Source organism: Rhincodon typus, chromosome 3, assembly GCF_021869965.1.
Source record: "Rhincodon typus isolate 14 chromosome 3, sRhiTyp1.1, whole genome shotgun sequence".
Classification (NCBI taxonomy): Eukaryota; Metazoa; Chordata; class Chondrichthyes; order Orectolobiformes; family Rhincodontidae; genus Rhincodon; species Rhincodon typus.
In genome coordinates this window covers 96029841-96055057 of record NC_063334.1, presented here as the reverse complement: position 1 = coordinate 96055057, position 25217 = coordinate 96029841, and positions in this window count along the sequence as shown.

The window sequence follows — 25217 nt, the reverse complement described above, 5'->3', positions numbered from 1 at the left end:
ACACAAGCAATCATAATTAAGACAGAAAAAGGGCAAATTGTTTGACACAAATATTATGAGTGAAAAAAGAATATAGACAGGATAAACAAAATTCTGAAGACTCAAAAGTCTGGAATTTAAGGATGGGTTAAATTGTCTCACGTAGTCTCTTTGTTTTTTAGCAATGGTTTCTGTAGGGTGATGATTAATCTTCAGTTCAATAGTTGATTGTGTGGACCTAAGTTTTTTTTTATAATTCTTACTTTTAGGCTTTCTTGGTTTTTCTGTCTATATCCCAATTAGAGAGAGGGCAAAAGAGAAGAGAGATGGATGCTTTAAATTGCAGGCTGTGGATGATTCTCTCACCTGATTTCACACTTTTAACTCTCTGCAGCTCACCAATCAGAGGCCTTGTCATCAAACAGGTTTCCTCTCAAATGACTCTTGGTGGTGCCATTCAGTCTTGAATTCCTTCACTCACTACTTCAAAAAGCAATTTGTATTGTATAGGTCAAAAATACACAGCACTTCATTTTCAAGTTGAAAAATTCCCCGACTATTTCAGTTATAAAGCAGTTTAACTTTTATTTCAGTTTATAGTGCTGATAAAATTTAGTTTCTTACATAAATATTAGCATTTTTAAAAATACTGTTTTAAAATTTATGTTACTTCACCTTCTACTTTAATCCCACATTATGTGTAAATTCTTTAATTCACATTCTGTAAAATGTTTTAATTCAAATTTTAATTCAAAATTAAAAATTCAATCCATTTTATTTCTTGCTTCACTATTTGTGAGAATGTTGAATGTGATCAGCTGCCAATACCGCTTGATGGATATTTGAACAACATCTGAACTTGCTGTAATTTCAAACTTACAGGGAAATCCGAGGGATCACTGAATCTTTATGAAAAGCTTTCTCTGAGGTCAGCAGTGATTGCCATCACTTCACCACGATCCTTGAAACCCTAGCTAATATATTCTGCAGTGCCTATCTGTCAAAAAAGGCTTCAAAGAAATGAATGGACACCACGTGGCTTAATTCTATGTAATCAGGAGTACAGTACTCCTTTACTATTACACTGAAATGTTAGCACATATCATGGGTTCCAGTCTCTAAAGTGAGACTTGAACACTCTACCTCCTGACTCAGAAAAAAGTGGTACCTCTGAACCAAGCATGTCATTTAGCTTTCAAAAAGGTCTCAATTGTCATTTTAAAGGCTCTTTATTTTTCAGCTCTCCTTCCTATTTTGAGTTTCTTGAACAGGCTTGTTTTCATCAGGTTTAGCTAAAAGTCATTCTATGACATTCTATTTTATTCACGCTCAGCAAAGATTCAGACTTGGGCCCAGCTTTTGTGGTTGGCAATATTCTTCTTGTGACTAAATATCTTGGATCGATGTTATTTTAATCAACCTCTTCAGATATGTTATGACATCTGGGGCAGGTGGACATGAACTTGGATGTTCTGGCCTGAAGGTTAGGGGTACTACCACTGCTCCATGAGAACTCTACCATCTTGGTTTTATTTTTCAATTTACAAACACAGCCCATCAGGGCAATACAACAATAACAGAAGTGAGGGAAAGTTAGGGACAGCGTGATGGATGAAACCAAATCAAAACGGAGTTGCTTATGATGATAATGCACTCCAACCCTTATGGTGCCCATCTCTGAGAACCCAGCTTTTTATTTTAAATAAACCTAATCACCCTATATCAAATAACAAACAAGAGTTCAGCTTCTTTTTATAACCCACCACCAATTTAACTGTTTTCCAATGCATCTAATTACAAAATTGCCCACAAAGGCAGTTAGAACCCAACTCTTTTCTAGTTATATCAGCCCACCACAAAATCCGCCATTTGACTAATTAAAGAAGGAAACAGATGTCCACCAGGGTCAAAATTATTTGTGACTAGCCTGAGCAGAAATATTATAAGACACCTCCTGAGTCTAGTGGGAGTTGAAGCTAGACCTTCTAGCTTAGGGGTTAGGGGCACTACCACTGCACCACAAGATCCCTATTATCTTGGGTTTTTTTAAAATCCAGACATGCTGTTACACAACTGAATTTTTTTTTTCTTTTGCCCATCACCCACGTGGTACTTTTTCATCTACTAAACATCACCAGTAAATCACTCATATTCTCCAACTGAATAATTTGCATGCAAAGCACATTAAGGGCAATGCAGACTATCAATGATGAGGGAGAGGTAGAGCATCTGGATTAATAAATATATTTTAATATTTTTGTAATCAACCAGTTTAGAGGCATTAGTACATTCCTCTGGAACAGGTGGGACTTGGACTTGAACTGCAGCTCCTGGTTTAGAGGTAGGGATACTAGGTCACAAGAGCCCTAGAAATGATATGAACTCATTGCCAAAATCCAGGATTGAATCAGGGGCCTGCAGATCTTCAGTCTTATAACTCTACCAAGCTATTATGGCCAAGCCCCATCATGGATTGATCACTCACAGCACAAAATAACCATCAGTGCTCCAAACTGTCAGACATCCATTTGTCAAGAGGCCAGCATCTTACCCCAAGGCAGCCCAGAGGTTCATTTAACAAATACACTGATATAACACTTCTTACAACTCCATGTGCTCCTAAAGCATTTTAGATTCAATTAAATACGACTTTATCCAGCATTGTCCCATGACATGTGTTGGAAATATTTCATCCAATTTTTGAAACATACACCATAAAGTTTTCATCAGAGATCAACAATTAGAAAATAGCCTATGATTCTAGTGCATCAAGAACATTTTTTCCTCGAACAATGGGACATCTAACTGCTCTGCACACCCCTATATACTAATACAAATAAAATAATTGCATGTTCATATCATTATATAAAAGGTAGCTACACCATTTAACATTGTGTGTATTACTAGGATGCATATCTGGAACAACGTCCTATATTTAGCTACAATAAAGTTTCTTTTCATTTGGTCATTGGATGTGAGTGTCACTGGTTAGACCAGCATTTAATGCTGGTAGCTTGCAGTGCATCTTGTAGATGATACATACTGTTGTTATTATATGTCAGGGTTGAAGGGAGTGGATTGCCAATCAAATGGGCTTGCTTTTCCCTGGATGATGTTGAGCTTCTTGAATGTTGTTGCAATTGTACCTATCCAGGAAGGCGGAGAGCATTCCACCACACTCTTGATATACTGGGGAGACAGAGGTCAGGTATTCTAAGCAGAAATTCCTGCTTCTGACCTGGTCTTGTATCCACAGTATTTACATAGCTAGTTCAGTCTGTGGTCAATGATAATTCCCAAGATGTTGATAGTGGAGAATTCAGAGATTCTAATATCTTTGACAATCAAGGGAGATATTTAGAATTGTTTTTATTGGAGATGGTCATTGTCTGACACTTGTATGGCAGAATGTTACCTACCACTTATCATCCCAAACTTGGATGTTAACCAGATCTTGCTGCATATGGACACAGACTGCTTCAGTATATGAGGAGTCATGAATGGTACTGAACATTGTGCAATCACCAGTGAAAATCCCCACTTCCTACTTTATCGATGAAGTAGCTGAAGATGTTTGGGCCATCTTTACTTTGAGGAACTCCTGTAGTGATGTCCTGGGATTGAGATGATTAACTTCCAACAACCACAGCCATCTTGCTTTTATCTAGGTAATACTCCAATCAGCAGTGAGTTTTCCTCCCAGTTCCCATTAACTGCAGTTTAGCAATGGTTCCTAGATGCAGTAGTTGGTCGAATGTTGCCTTGTTGTCAAGGGCAGGCACTCTCACCTTACCTCGAAAATTCAGCTCAGTTCACCTCTTCTGTCCATGTTTGGGCCAATGCCAAAGTGAGGTCAGCAGTTGATTGTCCTGGGCATAACCCCCAACTGAATGCCAGTGAGCAGGTTATTACAGAGCATTGCTACTTAATAGCACTGTCAGTGATCACTTCCATCACTGTACCGATGATTGAGAGTGGTCTGGTGGGGCAATAATTGGCCAGTTGGATTTGTCCTGGTTCATGTGGTAGGATTGGTTTTTATGTGCAATTTTCCACATTGTTGGGTAAACGCCAGTGTTTTAGCTGTTCTGGAACAACTTGCCTAGAGGTGCTGCAAGTTCTGGAGTATAAGTGTCCAGGATTATTGCTGGAATTTTGTAAGGCCACTTAGTCTCTGGCTGGTTCATGATAGAATGAAATCAATTGGCTGAAGATCTGTGATTCTGGGAAAATCTGGAGGAGGCCAAGATCTAATTAACACTTCTGGCTGAAGATTGTTGTAAATGCTTCAGCCTCATCTTTTGCACTAACGTTTCCAGGAAATTTCCAATTGTTTCCTATAGGAGTGATGGTATAGGGCTTGAACCTATAATCAGAATAGGATATGAGCTAGCAAGAATATGATGTAGGATAAGGTACCGTCAGCACCGTCAACTAATATTTCATTAGTTACCCTGGGAGGTTAGGGATGCTTAAGAGATGCTGTGGGTTTGGAGTCACATGTTCTTTTCCCTAAAGGTCATAAGTGAACCAGGTGAGTTTTTATGACAATGGTTGCATGGTCACCATAAAGCTCATTTTTTTATTCCAGATTTTTATTCAATTTATATTTCAACATTTGCCATGATGGGATCTAACCCTTAATGCAGAGCATTAGTCTGGGGTTCAGGATCACTAATCTAATGACATTACCACTACACTACTTTGGGTCGCAGGCATTGCCTTGAGGAGATCCTGTAGCGACAACTTGTGGCTGAGGTGTTTGACTTCCAGTAGCTACATTCAAATAACTTCATTATAGAGTGTTTATCCCTAAATAATATAATTTTACTGATGCCATCCTTGGTCAAATGCAGCCTTGTTACCAAGGGCAGTTGTGCTCAGCTCACCTGTGAAACTCAGCTTATGCCCAATGTAGTATATATAAAAATCTATGTAATATTCTGTTATTATATGTACTACTTTTTAACTGAACATTTCAATATTCATCAAAATACAGTTCCAAAATATATAGGAATGGTTGTTGTCAGAGAGAGACAATGTATGGAGATCTTTCTGTCAATGATATTAAATCTGTTGGATTTGAGTCCAATAAAGAAATGGAAGCAGTGCATTCAAATGTTGGAGCAGAACTTTGAATGTTTTTAACTTGCTGCCAGCAAACCAAGCAGCCCAAGTCTCAGCAGTCTGTGGAAGCTGGACAGATTGCGACTGCTCACTCAGTTAACATTAATGACTCTCAGTGACCAATTCTGGAAATTATTAACCATTTAGTTTTGTCATGGAGGGTGATAGGATAGGAGGCCATATATTAATGAGGCAATATTCTGTGTTAATGAGTCTGCTCACAAGCAGTAATCCCCATTAAAAGGCAACTTTGCCAACATTTTATCTTGGTGACCAATACTTAGCTGGAAAATGCAGCTAGTTGTTCCTGACATCAAGATAGGCCTTACTAGAATTCTTACGATTTTACCAGATTCCTCACCATAGTCCACTTTGCTTAGGCCCCTGTAATATTCTGCCCACTGTGTCTCTTAAAAGGATACAGACAGACTGGCCATGATACACAACAACAGACGCCAACTACTCACTCAGTTAATGTCAACGAACCCCAGTGCCCAATTTCAGGCTAGCGTGAGGCCTTGCAGTTGGTGAAAATAGTGCCTATTTCAGACCCAGTAATGAGCCTAAACCAATTTCAACAGCCAAATAGTAACAAATACATGTTTGTACCAGACTGTCCACCAGAGGGCAGCAATTGTTGCTTTTTACTTCTAATACTTATTAAAATTATTGAGTTGGATTTTAAATATTCTGCTAATGCTAGTAGCAGCAGATTAATTATTCTACTAATACAAGCACTAACTGAAATAGCTCCACAGGGGCCAGTATCCCGTCACCGAGTCACCCTTTATTTACATGTGCATAGTACTTGACGCTGATCCAGCTCCCTCAGAGCCAGCTCCCAGAGTGGACAGAACCTCTGACACTCCTGTTTATATCTGTCAGCCAGAGTGCCCTGATTGGACCAGATTAATAGCCCCAATCAGGGAACTCATATTCTATGAGGTCCACCTGGCTGGCCTTGTTACAATCACTACACGAACAAATGGCTCATTTCCTGGTATCATTTCATAACCTCTGTCATTTTTCACAGGGGTATTATGCTGGAAATCGAGCTCCAATATGTCTGGAAACGTCATAAAAGTTAAAGATTTTTTCAACATATGCGAAATTCCCCAATTTAACTGTCTGATAGATTCAAGTTAGCAAAATACATGAACCAGGTTTCTGTACTGAATAAGAATTACTATTTATTACAAATAAGTAGATTCTAACCACAGGTGAAAAAAAAACTGTTCTAATCCCTTCTAGAACAAAAACGTACAGGCAGATATAGACAAAAAAAATGGTGTGGAGGTTAAAAAACACTGGGAAAGCCATTCAATGGCCTCAGTCCACAGTGTTCACTGAGATGATCCTTTTGCTCAGTCTCTCTTCTCTAAGCCTTTTCCACCTCTTTAAAGTACGCATAGACAATTTGGACATTAACTGCAAAGTATCCTAGTTGCTGGTTTAAGGTGACAGCTTCCAATAAGTGGTGAGGGAAAATAAACAGACTTTCTTCAGTGTTTAGCTATTTTATTGGAGTGAAGAATAAACCATCTGCTCCTTCCAGCAGTCCAAAGGTGTCTGCCGTCTGCCATCATGCACACCCGCAAGTTGTTCAGCTATCCAGGAGCCAATCAGATCATTGTTGTGAGTTTGATGATGACCCTTGTCATCCACAACTAGCACAGCTCCACAAAACAATCAGCAACCTGATACTGGCTGAATTTCACTTTGTACATATTCCCTGATACTGACCCAACTCCAAACAGCTTCCCCCACTGCTTCAACAAAGCAGCAGTATGAACATGACTTACAATAGGTTGCAATAACACGCTCTATTAAAGTGCTGTAATTCCTTCCACAATCCTTAATTTTGAAGAAGGTCTTGCCCCTTTTTTTCAGTTTGGGTAAATAAAATGATATGGTCATTATACCTCAACGTCTCCACAGTTGTTTAATCCAGTAGTTTAGCTCTCAATAATATATAGAGCCAACAATGTGTTTCATCTTCATTAGTGCTTCTTGAAATCAACTAGTTGGATCTTTCTCACCTGACCAGCAGCAATAGCTTTCAATTATTTTGGTTTGAGTCCTCAAGTTTGGCTCAAGGATGCCTCCTTCAGTTATACGACTTCCTGAATATACCTTGGTTGTGTGAGGTCCCTTCACCTGAGCTGTTTACCCTAAAAATTTGCAACAAATATGTTTCTTCGCACACATGGAGAGATATTTCTAATCATGTAATCTGAATCTATGTGATTTTGAGATCAAAGTAATACGAAAGACAATTGGGAGATCCTGTTTCGCAAATATAGAGTACATGTTGAGATGGGTGGCAAGTTTAGAGGGATTGGGTAGAACATGGTTCTTCAGCTCTGTTTACTAAACTCTTAAGTCCCTTTAGTGCTTGAGTATAAAAATCCAGTCTCAGACTTCAATGCAGTACTGAGGGAGCGCTGCAGGGTACCAGCTTTTGTGCAAGACTTTAGATTGATGCCTGCTAATTTGAAGAAGAGAGGTTGACTTATCCCGAGTGTCCTGGTCAATATTTATCCTTCGAATAAAATCACAAAATCAGATATTTAGTCATTATCACATTGTTATTTTTGGAAGTTTGCTGTGCACATATTAGCTGCTGCGTTTCCTACATTACAACAGTGTCAACACTGCAAAAGGATCTCATCGATTGTATAACACAGTGTGGAGCTGGAGGAACACAGCAGGCCAGGCAGCATCAGAGGAGCAGGAAAGCTGACGTTTTGGGTCGGGACCCTTCTTCAGAAATGGGGGAGGGGAAGGGGACTCTGAAATAAATAGAGAGGGGTGGAGGCGGTGATAGCAGGTAGGTAGTGGTGGGGATTTGTCAGTGAGGTGGGAGGAGCGGATAGGTGGGAGAGAAGACAGACAGGTCAATGAGGCAGGGATGAGAGGGGATGCTGGTCTTGGGATAAGGTCGGGGGTGGGGAGATTTTGAAGCTAATAAAATCCACATTGAGACCATTAGTTTGTAGGCTTCCAAGGCGGAATATGAGGTGCTGTTCCTCCAGTTTCTGGGTGGCATCGTTGTGACACTGGAGGAGGCCCAGGATGGACGTGTCATCCGGGTAGTGGGAGGGGGAGTTGAAGTGGTTCGCGACTGGGAGGTGTTGTTGTTTGTCGCGAACCAGTGTAAGTGCTCTACAAACAGTCTTGGTTTCCCTGATGTAGAGGAGGTCACATCAGGAACAGCGGATACAATAGACCACATTAGCAGATGTGCAGATGAACATCTGTTTGATGTGGACGGTTTTTTTGGGGCCTGGGATGGGGGTGAGTGGGGAGGTGTAGGGGCAGGTGTAGCACCTCCTACAGTTGCAGGGAAAGGTGCCAGGGGTGGTGGGGCTACTGGGGAGTGTGGAGCGGACGAGGAAGCTGCGGAGAGAGCGGTCCCTCCGGAAGGCAGATAAGGGTGGGGAGTGAAATATATCCTTTGTAGTGGAGTCGGATTGCAGGTGGCAGAAGTGGCGGAGAATGATACGTTGAATCTGGAGGTTGATGGCGTGATACGTGAGGACAAGGGGAATTCTGTCTTTTTCTTTATTGCAGGGAGGGGGTGTGAGGGCTGAGGTGCGGGAAACACAAGAGATGCAGTCAAGGGCGTTTTCGACCACTGAGGGGGAAGGGTCCTTGAAATACGAGGACATCTGGTATGTTCGGGAGTGGAACACCTCATCTTGGGAGCAGATGCGACGGAGGCAGAGGAATTGGGAGTAGGGGATCGCATTCTTGCAGGAAGGTGGGTGAGAGGAGTGTAGTCTAGGTAGCTGTGGGAGTTGGTGGACTTGAAATAGATATCAGTTTCGAGGTGGTCACCAGAGATGGAGACAGAGAGGTCCAGGAAGGAGAGAGAGGTATCAGAGATGATCCAGGTGAACTTGAGGTTGGGTTGGAAGGTGTTAGTAAAGTTGATGAACTGTTTGAGCTCCTCGTGGGAGCACGAGGCAGTGCCGATACAGTCATCGATGTAATGGAGGAAGAGGTGGGGGATAGGGCCAGTATAGCTGCGGAAGAGGGACTGTTCCACATCTCCTACAAAGAGGCAGGCATAGCTTGGGCCCATGTGGGTACCCATGGCCACCCCCTTAGTCTGTAGGAAGTGGGAGGAGTTGAAGGAGAAGTTGTTAAGGGTAAGGACAAGTTAAGTGGATAAGGGGGTCAGTGAAGGGGGACTGGTTGGGCCTGTGGGAGATGAAGAAACGGAGGGCCTTTAGACCATCTGCATGGGGAATGCAAGTGTACAGGGACTAGATGTCCATGGTGAAGATGAGGTGTTGGGGGCAAGAGACTTGGGAGGTTTGGAGGAGGTGGAGGGCGTGGGTGGTGTCCTGGATATAGGTGGGGAGTTCCTGGACCAGGGGGGAGAAAATGGAGTCGAGATAAGTGGAGATAAGTTTGGTGGGGCAGGAGCAGGCAGAGACAATTGGTCGACCAGGGCAGTCGGGTTTATGGATTTTGGGAAGGAGATAAAAACGGGCAGTGCGGGTTGGGGAACGATGAGGTTGGTGGTTGTGGGTGGGAGATCACCTGAGGTGATGGGGTTATGGATGGTCTAGGAGATTATGTTTTGGTGGTCAGGGGTCATTATCAAGGGGGTGGTAGGAGGAGGTATCAGAGAGTTAGTGCCTGGCCTCGGTGATGTAAAGATCAGTGCGCCACACCACAACTGCGCCTCCCTTGTCCACAGGTTTTATAGTGAGGTTAGGGTTGGAGCAGAGGGCTGCAAGTTCTGTGGGGGAGAAGTTGGAGTGAGTGTGAGGGGTGGAGAGGTTGAGGCGATCGATGTCACGACGGCAGTTGTAGATGAAGACGTCGAGGGCGGGGTAGGAGGCCTTGGGGTGGTGTCCAGGAGGATGGGGAGACCGTTTTGCAGAGCACCTACGCTTGGTTCACAACAAATGACAACACCTCCCAGTCGCGAACCACTTCAACTCCCCTTCCCACTCCCTGGACGCCATGTCCATCCTGGGCCTCCTCCAGTGTCACAACGATGCCACCCAGAAACTGGAGGAACAGCACCTCATATTCTGCCTTGGAAGCCTACAACCCAATGGTCTCAATGTGGACTTTATTAGCTTCAAAATCTCCCCACCCCGACCTCATCCCAAGACCAGTCCCCCCTCTCATCCCCGCCTCATTGACCTGTCTGTCTCCGCTCCTCCCACCTCACTGACCAATCCCAACCACTATCTACCTGCTATCACCGCCTCCACCCCTCTCTATTTATTTCAGAGTCCTCTTCCCCTCCCCCATTTCTGAAGAAGGGTCCCGACCCAAAATGTCAGCTTTCCTGCTCCTCTGATGCTGCCTGGCCTGTTGTGTTCCCCCCAGCTCCACAGTGTGTTATCTCAGACTCCAGCATCGGCAGTTCTTACTATCTCATCGATTATATAGTTCTTTAAGACATCTGGTGGTCATGAGAAGCATTACCGAAATAGAATTGTTTTTTTCACTTATCTACAACAAATTCTGCAAGACGTACTAGCACAAACTTGAGTGCAGAGACATTTTGTCCATAACTGATTTATGCAAATTTACATATCAGTATCAAATTATGGAAAGCCTATTCTACCCTCTAAATAATTTTGTGCTTTATTCTTGTAGGGTGGTGATGTGACTTCAGTTTCATCTGACGCATATTCTCAGTTTGGTTTGCAAATGTCTTTGAATCATTATAAATGTGAAGGTAAGTCATCATTTATTTTAATGTGTTGCAAATCAGGATTGTCAAATTAATTTTATTTTAATGTATAAACAGTTTTATACATTTCTAAAATGTGTGAATCTGAAAATGCACATACTGAACAATCCCAAGTGTACTAAGAATTATGCTAATAAACAATTTAAGATTATTAGTTGAGCTCGCAACATGGCTCACTTGTGCTTGCTAGAAGCTACATATGTTCATATTCAGTGTGCTATTCAATAGAAGAAGAAAGAACATGCACCCTTTTTAATTAAACAAACATTTGGGGGACAAGCTGTTCTTTGCCTTTCCCATGACAATGTCTCAACCAATCTGAGTCAATGTTCTGTTCTTCAATTAAAACAAAACCTGGGGAGAATAACAGTTCCTTCGTGCATTCTCCATGGAAATGCCTTAACCAATCAGTAAAAGGGAATCATAGTCAATAACAACCTGCCCTCCACCAACATAAGATACCTAAAAAACAAAAGAGATCACTAGGGAAGTTATACCCTAATAACTCTGGAATTTAAATTGAATAATGATTGGGAGGGGGAAATCTGAGGTTGTTTTCCAGGAATGCTGAGACCAATTGTAACTTCCTTGTGGAAAATGTAAACAGAAAGCAAATTAAAGCTTCACAAAACTCATTACAGCATGCTTGACCTACTTACTGCATCAATTTGGTATTTATAATTTCTGATGTTAGACTGATATTTATGGCCTTTCTAAATGTGGCAGCTGGTTAAATATCAAGTAGAGGTGAGTTATGAGCAGTTTTATGCAATAAACTCCTGCATGTTGGGAAATACATTGGAATTGCTTGAAATCATTTTAACATTAGATCTACAGTGAGCCTAAAAGGGATCCTGTACAGTCTCAATTTCATTTTAGATGCCAGAAGCATGAAAGCAGAATTCTCATTTACTGCACCATCAATTCTTATATCTTGCTAACTGTATTGATGGAAGAATCATGTCAATAATTTTCACACAAGTAAAATAGCTAAAGACTTCTTGTTAAACTGATTTAATGGATTTAATTTTCCAAGATTAATGCAGTACCTGTGACACAGTTTCATCATAAGTCATGTCCCTAAAATGATAGCAGCATAGGACACATCCATTTGTCTCATTTAGTCGAGCAAAGTAGCAGAAAAAAAGCAGTTGAGCCTGATCCTTAAGTCCCAACACTCTTTTGAATCTATCAAAATGAGGGTCACTAGCACAATATTTCTGAGTTTCCAGAACTTCCACACCAGTATTGTTTAAAGTAAGGTGTTTCTGAACCTGAAAATGTCTATAGATAGGAATTTCTTTTGTCAAACACCTTTACTTGCTTTCCTCTGCTGGGCTAAGACACAGTATTCTGTACATGCATTGAGTATTAAACAAGTGCAGGTATGGGAGACAACAAGGGGCAGGACTGGATGAACACAGCAGGCCAAGCAGCATCATAGGAGCAGAGAGGCTGACGTTTCGGGCCTAGACCCTTCATCAGAAAAGGGGGAGGGGAAGGGGGTTTTGAAATAAATAGGGAGAGAGTGGGAGGCGGATAGAAGAGGGATAGAGGAGAGGATAGGTGGAGAGGAAACAAACAGGTCGAAGAGGCGGGGATAGAGCCAGTAAAGGTGAGTGTAGGTAGGGAGTTAGGAAGGGGATAGGTCAGTCCAGGGAGGACGGGCAGGTCAAGGGGGCGGGATGAGGTTGGTCGGTAGGAGATGGAGGTGCGGCTTGAGGTGGGAGGAGGGGATAGGTGGGAGGAAGAACAGGTTAGGGAGGTATGGCATTGTCTGTGGACATCTAGGCACTAATGACATCAATGGATATGGGAGTGTGTAGGAACATGGCATTGAGTTAGATGGTAAGCCATTATATAGAACAGAAAAGCAGGCTCAATGGACTGAATGGACTAATACTGCTCCTGTGTTCCTATATCCTACTATGCCCATGTTGGGGGAGAGAAGCCTGTGCATTCAGGTATGAAGCAGCAGGCAGCCCACCGGATATTATAATCATACTGCACACACCATGTCCCCTTCCCACCTCCACAGTGGAATTATATAACCAACAAGAATGAGGATTTTTCTGTCTTGTTATGCATTTTACGAATAAGACATTAAGACAACACTGACACTTATTGCAGGAAGTCCTTCAGCTGCATTCAGATGTCCACAACTGGCTGTCAAGGTGTCTATCAACTTCAACATTTATGCCATCAAATGTCTTCTATTCATAGACCTCTTTTTGTAACACCTTATAGCACTTAACAACCAATGGATACTTTTGAAGCGTAGGTACTGACAGAACGTAAGAAACATGGACATCCATATGCACGCAGTAAACCCTTACAAGCAACAACCATATGATGACCGGAGAATCTTTGTTTTTGTGATGCTGATCAAATGAGACATATCAGGCAGGACACCAGGGATAACACCCCTGATTTTGTTTGAAATAGTGCCAATGGATCTTTTACATTCACCCTAGAAAGCAGATGGGGCTGCAATTTGATATCTCATCCAAAAGGCAAGACCATCATCTGCGCAGCACTCCCTCAGTACAGCACTGGAGCAGTGAATGGCTAAGAGCTGCAGATTTTATGGAACCATCTCCAATGAAGTGGTTTTCACATATCTGAGGTTGTCTGCTGCCAGGATACTATATGTTCTATATTTTCCATCAACAGTTTTCACAAATATCAGCCTCCCTGCTCATAGGTTGCCAGTACCTCTGACCCCAGAACATCCCCTTCCCACCTCCAGGCTGCATCCTGATTCCCATTGCACAATGCCCCGTACCAAATTCTTTCCCAAGTGTTGGTCACTATGTTGGAGTATCAGACTTGATTTTTTCATTCAAGCCCTGAGGTAGGATATGAATACAGAGCCTTATGACTAAGAGGCAAGTGTACTATAAAATGAGTCACAACTGATTATTCGGGACAGCTATGGACACTCTATTCAGTCAATCAGACCCAGTGTAGAAACACATTCATCTGGTCACTGGCACACTTAACTGGGAAGTTAGGGAATGCCAAACTTTTGATAATATGGTAATGGCAATGAGATGAAATCATGGACTTTTAGGAAGTTTTAATGGCTTTCCCAAGAGGCAGGGTGTATTCAATGGCAGTCAGATTGTTTTGTATGATTCCAGAGAACCTCTGTTCAATTACTTTAACAGGAAAGGCTTTCACTACCTCAGTGTGTCAAACATACAGAGTATCCTCCGATTTAATACCTCAAAACTTTGGAAATTGTCACAATCCCTTCATAGGGAAAAAGAGGTGTCCTGTATGACCTACTCAGAGAAGGAAGTCACAAAAGGGATAATAGCTGGGTGACAGATATCCGAGAGTAATGTTTAAGGATGGCCTGAGTGGCAGCAGAGTACAATACAACAAAGCATCAAGAGCATTTTTTGCATTTGGACAAGTTATAAAGAGTACTGCAGTATGCTCCAGATCATGTCACAAATGTTTAAAGCATGCTGCACCCATCACAGCTTTACCATTCAATAAAGGTTACTGCAAGTCAGTAGTGTAGTCATAATGTCATTGGATTAGTAATCCAGAACCCCAGGTTGAAGTTCTGGGGACAATGGTTCAAGTCCCATGAAAGCAAATGTGAAATTTGAATTCAATAAAAGCTGGAATTAAAAGCCAGCGTATTGGTGACCATGAAAGCACTGTTGTAAAAATCCATGTGTTCATAATGTCTTTTAGGGAAGGAAATCTACATGTGACTCCAGTCCCAGAGCAATGTAATTGACTCTTAAATTCCCTCTGCTCAATTTGAGTTGGGCAATAAATACTGGTCTTGTGAGCAACACGCATATTCCTTGAAGAATTTTTTAAAAATGTTTTAATATTGCTGGCAAGAAGACTGTGGCTCTGCTAGCCCAGAACCACATGAAGCAGAGCATCATGACAGCTTGAACTCAGAAATCACCTCACAGACTCCTGCAAAGAGCAGCACCTAATGCTTAATCACTTGCCCAAGCTCTGAGTTCCTCACTTTTACTTATGTTGGTTGATCCTGGCAACTTCAATGCTTTATGAAGTCTTTCCCAGTCTATTGGCAAGACAGGATACATCCCCCAGAAGTAGTGTCACAGCAGGGTACAGTCTTTGAAGTTTACGTTACATGTAGATGAGTAGTTAAGAAGACATTTGGCATGCTTGCCTTCATTGCTCAGACCTTTGAATATAGGAGTTGTGACATCATGTTAAGGTTATACAGGATGTTGGTGAGGACTGTTCTGGAGTACTGTGTCCAGTTCTGGTCCACTGTTATAGGAAGGATATTATCAAGCTGGAGAGGGTTCAGAAAAAAATTTACCAGGATGTTGCCAGGAATGGAAGGTTTGAGTTATAAGGAGATGCTGGATAGACTGGGACCTTTTCATTAAAGCACAGGAGGTTGAGGGGTAACCTTATAGAGGTTATAGAATCAAGAGGGGTATAGATAATTTGAATGGCAGATGTCTTTTCCTTAGGGTGGGAGATTTCAAGACTAGAGGGCATATTTTTAAGGTGAGAGGAGAAAGATTTAAAAAAGATATGAGGGGCAACTTTCTTACACAGAGAGTGGTTCATGTGTGAAATGAACTTTCAGAGTTAGATGCAGGTACAGTTATAACATTTAAAAGACTTTTAGATAAGTACACAAATAAGAAGTGTTCGGAAGGAAATGGGCCAAGTGCAGGCAGGTGGGACTAGTTTAGTTTGGGGTTATGGTCAGAATGGAGTGGTTGGACCAAACAGTCTTTTTCTCTGCTGTATGACTGTATGAAGAGAGAATTGCCCTGCGCGTCCCCAACATTAACTTTGGACTCCATTACATGTTAGATGAATTTAGAGAGTTGAGAGAAAGAATGGAAGCAAGTGAACAACAAGTTCTGTCAGATCAATCCAGTGAGAAAGTTTGCTGGTTTAGAGGAAACAGAGCAGCATGCACATAAAACATATCGGGCTCAGCAGAAGCAGCCACAGAAACATCAGCTTGACCTCAGAGCAATACTGGAGAAAATGACAGACATGCAAAATGGAGATGGAGACACTCAACACAAGCATTCAGGAGCTGCAAATCATGAGACGACCATTTCAGAAATAAATGTTATCAACTGTGTTGTAGTAAAAGAACCCAAGGGGGACATAGTAGAAACCAAACAACCACTGAAGCAGCAAGTGAAAGGGCTCCAGGCTTCAAAGAAAATGAAAAGGAGAGAAAAAAAAGTGAAAAGACTATATAGTTGTTAGTGCAGGTTATTAAGGAGAAAATATATTGGACCAATAGAAGCCTAAAACTTTGATAGAATAAGAAGAATCCAGGGTGCAAAATCAGAAGCTTCAAAATAAGCTGGATGATGCTAAGTAACAAAACTTGGCCATAGTGCATCAGGATAACTAAATCCTGGAACAGCAACTGCAGTACATGAAATAAAAACTTAATAACACAAAAAGGGACAACAGATTGATTACTGTGGCAATCATTGGCACCTCCAGACAAAGTCAGCATCATGAGATCTGGATGCATCAGCAAATTAACTGTATGTTATAGAGATTCATAGCTCACTTGCTATAAATAGTTAAACTTTCTTTTTGAAGTCACATGACATGAGGTTATGGTCCAAGAGGCTTATTTAAAATCACAAGCTTTTGAAGTGCTCTCCTTTGTCAGGCGAAGTGTTCATCTCAGTTGTCAAAAGAGCAGCACTCCAACAGCAGGTGATTTCAAATAAAACTGTTGGACTATAACCTGGCACCATGCGACTTCTGACTTTGCCCACCCCAGTGCCACATTGGCACGTCCACATCATTGCTCTTGGAAAGATAGAGGTTGTATGTGTACCTTGCCTTTAAGGATGTTCATGTTTAAGGACTCCATGTGTGGTGTGTACACAATAGTGTCAGTAATTTTGGTGTGGATCTACAAGCAGAACAGTCCACAGGAATCAGCTGTATGCTCTGCTTCATAACTTGTACTTTACTGTGTTAAATAAACTAACCCACAGAGTTAATCAATCCATCACATGCAATTGATTATTAACTAAATGACAGGTCCAAACAACCTCCCAGCTGTAATGCTGAAGACTTGTCCTCCAGAACTGGAAGCATCTTTGTCAAAATTCTTTCAGCTTCAACACTGGAATCTACCTAACAATGTGGAAAATTGCCAAGGTCTGTCCCTGTTCACAACAAGCAGAACAAATCCAATTCAGGCAACTACTGCCTTATCAGTTTTCTCTCAATCATCAGTAAGATGACAGAAGATGTTGGCTGGGGCTGTTGTTGCGCAATGGACCAGATGGCCTGGGTTCAAGTCCCAACTCCTCCAGGGTATGTGTTAACACCCAGGAGCTGGTTGATTAGGAAAATGTGTAGAAAGTTTTGTTGCCAGTGCTGTCATGCAGGACTTAGTCACCAATGACCATCTTTTAGATATGATGTTAAACCAAAACTACATCTGTCTTTGTGGAAATATTTTGAAGAGGCAGGGGACTTATCCCTGGTCAAAACCCTATTACTTGCATCATCACAAAAACAGATTACCTGACCATTATGACTTTGCTGTTTTTGTGAGCTGGATGTGTACAAATTGAATGTCACACCTCCTACATTAAAAGAGTGATTAAACTGTTATGTTGGATGTAAAATGCCTTGGGACTGGTGGCCATGAATGGCGCTATATAAATGCAAACCTTTTTTCACCAATACTCAGGCTTTGTTCCACCAGAACCATTCAGCTCCTGACCACGTTGAATCCTTGGTCAAAATGTGGACAAAAGAGCTAAATTTCAAAGGTGAGATGAGGCAGACTGCCCTTAATATCATAGCAACATTTGACTGTTGTGACAGTGGCAGTATAAAGTGGTTCCTGGGATTTGGGCAGGAGGAATGACCTTTTCTGTACTTCAAAATCAGATTGACAGGCTGAGGTGACAAGCTGAGGAAGAAGGAGAGGCCAAGCCTGAAACTATTGGAACATTAATGATGGAACATGACAGAGAAAAAGCAGCAGCGTCACAGTCAGCTTGATTGTGAGATATGTGAAATTGATTTATTTGAGAAACATCCTGTGATATGTAACCTATCTTGTGCCATTGTTCCGCAAACATTCACCATTGTCCAAACCCCACAGAACCAATTTTAGCCCCTCCACCTACACAGACATCCAGGGCCATCAGAAAAATTCTCATACAACAATCATTTCCCCTTGTAGGAGAGACTGGAACTATGGCACACAGCTTAAAAATAAGGAATTTCCCGTTTAATATAGACAGTTTTTTTCTCTCTCTCAGTGGTCTGTGGTATTCCCTCCCTCAGAGAACAGTAGAGATGGGGGTCGTTAAATATGTTTAAGATTGAGTTTGACAAATTCTTGATTGACAAGGTATTCAAATGTAATGAGGAGTAGACAGAAAAGGACAATTGAGACTACAATCAAATCATCCATGATATTTTCAAATGGTAGAGCAAGCATGAAGGGTTGACTGGCCTCTTCCTGCTCCTAATTTGTATTGTTTTATATATGTTCATATTATCTGGAGTTTCAGTTTATATTGTATGAAGTATAATTTCTTCAATGGAAAAGTAGCCAACTGCAAAGAAGCATGGATGTCAATGAGGATTACAACAAGGAAAAGATTAGCAGAGGACTGATATCTAATATAAGCAATCCTCCAGCAAAACCTACCACTGTCAGAGAGGAACTGAAGAGAATTTGAGTGAATTACTAAAGAATTAGAGTGAAATATGAAAATTGATTTCAGTTCTTTTGACTTATTTTAAAAAGAGATCCAAATGGTGAGAATCCTTCATTTGTATTAATTTAATGTACTTAAATGAGTGGAAATACTTTGCTCTTCTAACATTTTAATTCACCAATTATAGAATAATTGTTAACTAACATAATTTTTTTTGCAATAACTTTGAAATGGTGTGGGATGATGTTGACCCCTACATATTTACGATGTACAAATTCCAGCATTTGAAAGCTGACCTATCATATAACCCTTTCTTTTTTAGACTACAGGAACTGTTTTCCCAGGAGATGCCTCTTAATCACAAGTGTAATCTTGCTCATTCTTGGGGCAATGGCAGCTGCTTTAGTCTGTGTGATTATATTTGGAATACCACCCAACCAGCTAAGTATGTAACCGTAATATAAATGTGTTCAGCTTGTTTAAAATAAATATTGTTACATTAAGAATGATCACCTGGTAGTGATTACAACATAGAAGGTTCAGATGATATTAATCATGGGAGTGAAACTTGAGCAGTTTATTCCCCTCCTCCACGGAGATTAGATACAGCTTTGAAAGCAATTTTTTTCCTGTAGTATACGTTATGTACTTTGTAGTTTCATCCTACTATATCAGTGTATCCAACATTGGAAAATCCAAAAGGTGACAGAATGTAAGTATTAAAATGTTAACATAATTAATATTGATGGTGGCACTATAGCAAGTTTGTCAAGAAACAGCCTGAAGATCAATGTTGTGAATTTATTTGCCTGTCCAGCATATATTGTGTATAATTATTGGAAATGTCGTTCTGCCTCCTCCAATGACTCAGCTGGTTACGCCATTCATGCCTGAGCCAAACAAACCAGGAAACGTCTGAGCTCAGTATCTAGCCTGTGGGGAGGCACTGGACTTAGCTGGTGTGACAGTAATGGGCTATAATGTGTCACATATGACAATGTTTTGCACATGTTCTTCCACTTAAGGGCAGACTTTCACTGATCAATTGTGTCCATTATTCTCATGAGTATGAACATCTGAAAGTATTTTATTATTGTGTCTTGCAGCTTCAGTGCATTGTGATGACTGGATTTGATAAATTACTTCTCTGCATGCTTGTTATAAAATTTGTGCTACTTATTGCCATTTGTATAAGTCATAATGAATTATAATTTTCATGATAGCCTTTCTTCTTGTTGCAATGTGTTTTACAAAATCAAACTATCATTGCCCATTTCATATCTCAAACTAGAAGGAAAGGCCTGTAATATTGAACATAATTTAGTTAAAAAAGTAAACTACTGCTGTGCATTAACTAATTCGATGACCTTTCTTTGTGGGGATAGGGTATTGGTCCTAGCTAAGCAGGTCTCTCAAGAATTAGCACGAACAGACTGTTTGGCCCTTAAGCTTGCTTTATTGTGTCTTATATTAAACCTCAACTCTACTTTCCCATCTGCTCCCCATATCCCTGAGAGCTCCCATTCTTGAATATATTCAATGATATAGTTTCCACAACTCTTGTTTGTCCTCATCTCAGTCCTAAATTATTGACCCTCTCTCCTGAGGCTGTGCCAGATTCCTCAACCATGGGAAACAAGCTCTCAGGCAAAATATTTGGTAGGAACTTCTTGTATGCTAAACTGTAATGAGGATGCTTGATTGGCACCCCATCAACATCCATTCACTTTACCATTTTTGCCATTCCTTAACTGTCACTGGGTCAGAAATCTGGAACTCGCTCTTAACAACGCTGTGGACGTACCTACTCAACATAGATTGCAGCAGTTTGAGAAAATGGCTGTCCACTACCTTCTCAAGAACAGTTAGTGAAACCCTCATACTATGAATGAATAATTGAAATAAACTAAACTAGTTAGTTTTGCAATATTCCAAAGTATTGTAGATGATTGATGATACATGAAGCATGTAAATAGAAGCTGAAATTATTCCCAATAAAAAGCTGGATAGTCGGTACTTAACCTGTACTATCCTGCTGCCATCTTGTGTTTCATTGCTCATTAAACTCGAGTATTACCTCTGTATCGATTTAACCCTCATCTCCTTATATCTAAATTCCCAGGCTTTAGGTAAGTGCCATCTATCAGAAAACCTCTATTGCAGTGCTATTGCAGTGTAGCCACGAGGAAACTGTCCCAATTTTATCATCTCCTGTTGGCATATGAGCAGGATTTATAACTTGTTACTTGTTAATCAACATGACACACCTTCCATAGCCATCAGTTCCTGAGTTGGGACTTAAAGCTGGAAGAATAAAGAAGTTGATTCCTTCTGGTTTTCTTAGTACTTTGGTTTGAATGCTTTTAGGGATGGTGATGAGTTTCCATGAGACTGACACTTGTTTATCAAATAAATCCTGAACCCTGCATTTAATATTCCATGTTCATTAAAGAAAAAGTGTAACATTTCTTTACAATAAGTGTAAGCCTTTTAAATTACTTATATGTATTCTCAATCTATACATAAAGCATATTAATTATTTATACTTATCTTAAGGCAAGGATTGCATAAAAAGAAAAACTTTGGTAAAAGTTAAAAGCAAAAGAACAAGTCAATTTTTACTCTTATAAAATTGTCCTTGTAAATTAAAATTTAATCTTGTCTCACTTGTAGGTGCTAAGTTTTATACAAAGTTAGAGGAACAAGATTCCGGCACTAAAGGATATAAATAAGGAAGGAAATGGAGATTTGCATTTTTTTTCCCACAGTCTAAGCATGATCCTAAATTACTTTGCAACCAGTGAAGCACTTTTGAACCATTGTCAATGTTGTACTCTAGAAATTGTAGGAAAATGTAGGTGCATTAAATTGGTGTCATTTGCAACTTTCCACCACCTTCCATTGCTCACACACACAGGTATGCAGCTGGTACAAGGAGGGTATAGTAACAGACAGATGAGCATCAATCTGTGGACAGAAACTTCTCGTGATGGGGGATTTTCGCAGAGCTGTATTGAGGTGCTTAGAATTTGTCCATAGAAGCAAATAGTTTATGAGGTGGTCTGTAGCTGTGTATGCATAACTCAAACTAAAGTTATGTGTGGTATCTTTTCCTGTCACAAGTAAAATCAGCAGGCAGAAATTCCTAAGGTGGGACGCTTTGGTGGTCTGAGTAACATGGGCTATTTTGAGATGCGTGGCAGAATCGGATCAGAAGTTCTTCAACGCCTATCTCGACATCAAGATCATCCTTCTCCACCTTTAATGTTTTACATAGAGTCATATAGCATAGCAAGCAGAGGCTTGGGGACCGCTTTGTGGAACACCTATGCTCGGTTCGCAATAAACAACTGCACCTCCCAGTCGCGAAACATTTCAACTCCCCCTCCCATTCCTCAGATGACATGTCCATCCTGGACCTCCTGCAGTGCCACAACGATGCCACCCGAAGGTTGCAGGAACAGCAACTCATATTCCGCTTGGGAACCCTGCAGCCCAATGGTATCAATGTGGATTTCACAAGCTTCAAAATCTCCCCTCCCCGTACCGCATCCCAAAACCAGCCCAGCTCGTCCCAGCCTCCCTAACCTGTTCTTCCTCCCACCTATCCCCTCCTCCCACCTCAAGCCACACCCCCATTTCCTACCTACTAACCTCATCCCGCCTCCTTGACCTGTCCGTCCTCCCTGGACTGACCTAACTCCTCCCTACCTCCCCACCTACACTCACCTTTAATGGCTCCATCCCCACCTCTTTGACCTGTCTGTCTCCTCTCCACCTATCTTCTCCTCTATCCATCTTCTGTCCGCCTCCCCCTCTCTCCCTATTTATTTCAGAACCCCTTTCCCCTCCCCCATTTCTGATGAAGGGTCTAGGCCCGAAACGTCAGCCTTCCTGCTCCTATGATGCTGCTTGGCCTGCTGTATTCATCCAGCTCCACACCTTGTTATCTTAGAAACAGACCCGTTCACCTACCATTTCTATGCTGACTAACAAACACCAAACTACACTAATCCCATTTACCTGCACTTGGTCCATAGCCTACTATGCTCTGGCATTTTGAGCGCTCAACCAGATGCTTCTTGAATGTTGTGAGAGTACCTGCTTCCACCACCTTTTCAGGCAGTGCATTCCATATTTCTACTGTCGTCTAGGTGAAATTTCTTTTCTCATATCTCCTCTAAACCACTTACACCTCACCTTAAACATGTGTCTTCTGGTCTTTGATACATCTGCTGTAAAGACAAGATTCTCATGATCTACTCTGTCCATGCCTCTCATAATTTTGTATACCTCAATCAGAAACCCCTCAGCTTCCTCTGCTGCAAGGAAAACAAACCTGACCTATCCTGTCTCTCCTCATAACTGAGACTTTTAATCCCAGGCAGCATCCTGATGAATCTCCTCTACACTCTCTCCATATCCAATCACATCCTTCTGATAGTGTGGCATCTGGAACTGCACACAGTATTCAATTTGTGACCTAACCAATGTCTTAATAAATTTATAGAGTCATAGAGTTATACAGCAAGGAAACAACCTTCAGTCCAACTCATCTGCGCCAACCAGAATCTCAATCTGACCTAGTCCCATTTGCCAGCATTTGGCCCATATCCTCCATACCCTTCCTATTCATGTACCCATTCAGATACTTTTTAAATGTTGTAATTGTACCTGCCACCACCACTTCCAATGGCAACTCATTCATAAGAATGAAGAACTAGGAGCAGGAGTAGGCCATCCGGCCCGTTGAGCCTGCCCTGCCATTCAATAAGATCATGGCTGATCTTTTTGAGACTCAGCTCCACTTACCCGCCCGCACACCATAACCCTTAATTCCTTTACTGTTCAAAAATTTATCTAGCCTTGCCTTAAACACATTCAGTGAGGTAGCTTCAGCCACTTCACTGGGCAGGGAATTCCACAGATTCACAACCCTTTGGGTGAAGAATTCCTCCTGACCTCAGTCCTACATCTGCTTCCCTTTATTTTGAGGCTTTGTCCCCTAGTCCTAGTTTCACCTGCTAGTGGAAACAATCTCCCTGCCTCCACCTTATCTATTCCTTTCATAATCTTATATGTTTCTATAAGATCTCCCCTCATTCTTCTGAATTCCAATGAGTATAATCCCAGCCTACTCAGTCTCTCCTCATAATCCAACCCTCTCAACATTCCATACAGGTATACCGCCCTCTGCCATAATACACTAGCAGACTCTTAAAGGACTGGACTGGATCATCAACAGGTGGTGGGGCAACCAACAAGAGGAAAAATAATTTATTTGACCACTTCCCCAATCCACTTGTCTCAGATGCATCCGCCCATGATAATACTGATAAGAGCGATCCCTGCACAGTCTTTATGGAGATAGTCACTTTGAGGATACCCTCCATCATGTCATGTGGCACTCCCATTGTGCTAAACAGAATAAATTTTGAACAATTCAGCAAATTAAAACAGGGAACCTGTGAGGTGCTGCAGGCCATTAGCAGCAACACTATTGCATTCAACTTCAATCTGTAACCTCATGGCTTGGTATACCCCCCACTCTACCATTACCATCAAGCTGGGGGACCAAAAACAGAAGTTGCTGGAAAAGCTCAGCAGGTCTGGAAGCATCTGTGAAGAGAAATCAAAGTTAATGATTCAGGTCTGGTGACCCTTCCTCAGAACTGATGGTAGCTAGGAAAATGTCAGTTTATATGCAGATGATAGGGTGGGGGGAGGGGGAAAGGAATAAATGATAAGTAGGAATTGAGTCCAAAGGAGAGAAGAACAGAAAAAGGAGTCGATAATGATCTGGCTGGAAGGGTCCAAAAGCTGTTAATGGAGACTCTTAGTGGCTAACGATAAGTAATGTGTAATAGCAGACTATGTGATAACAAGGCCTGGTGTGTGTGGTAGGGGGCTAGGATATGGGGAGTTCGGGCCCTAAAATTATTGAACTTGATATCGAGTCCAGAGGGCTGCAGGGTCCCCAAGTGGAAAATGAGGTGTTGTTTTTCCAGCTTTCACGTCACATACAAACATTAATTATGCATTCACCTTCTACATTCACATCCAATTTGCTAATGTACATAACAAACAGCAAGCATCCCAGCACCGATCCCTGCAGTACACCGTTGATCACAGGATGCCAATCACAAAAATAACCCTCCACCATCATCTTTTCCCTCTGGTTTGCAAACTAATTTTGGATCAAGTTTGCCAACTTGCTTTGGATCCCATGGGCTCTTATCTTTTAGTCCAGCCTTTCATGTAGAGCCTTGTAAATGCCTTACTAAAGTCCATGAAAACTGCATCAACTGCACTACCCTCATCAATATATTTAGTCACTTTTCAAAAAACTCAATTAAATTAGTCAGACAGGATCTCCCTCTATAACAAGTCAGTGCTGATTATCCCTGATCAATCCCTGCCTTATCAGGTATTGATTAATCCTGTCCTTCAGAATTTTTTTCCAATAGTTTCCCTACAATTGACACCAGACTAACTGGTCTGTAATTAGCTGGCCTATCCCTGCTGCTTTTCTTGAACAAAGGAACCCCAATAACTATCAGAGATAGTAGGAACTGCAGATGCTGGTGAATCCGAGACAACAAGGTGCAGGGCTGGATGAACACAGCAGGCCAAGCAGCATCATAGGAGCAGAGAGGCTGACGTTTCGGGCCTAGACCCTTCATCACCCTTTT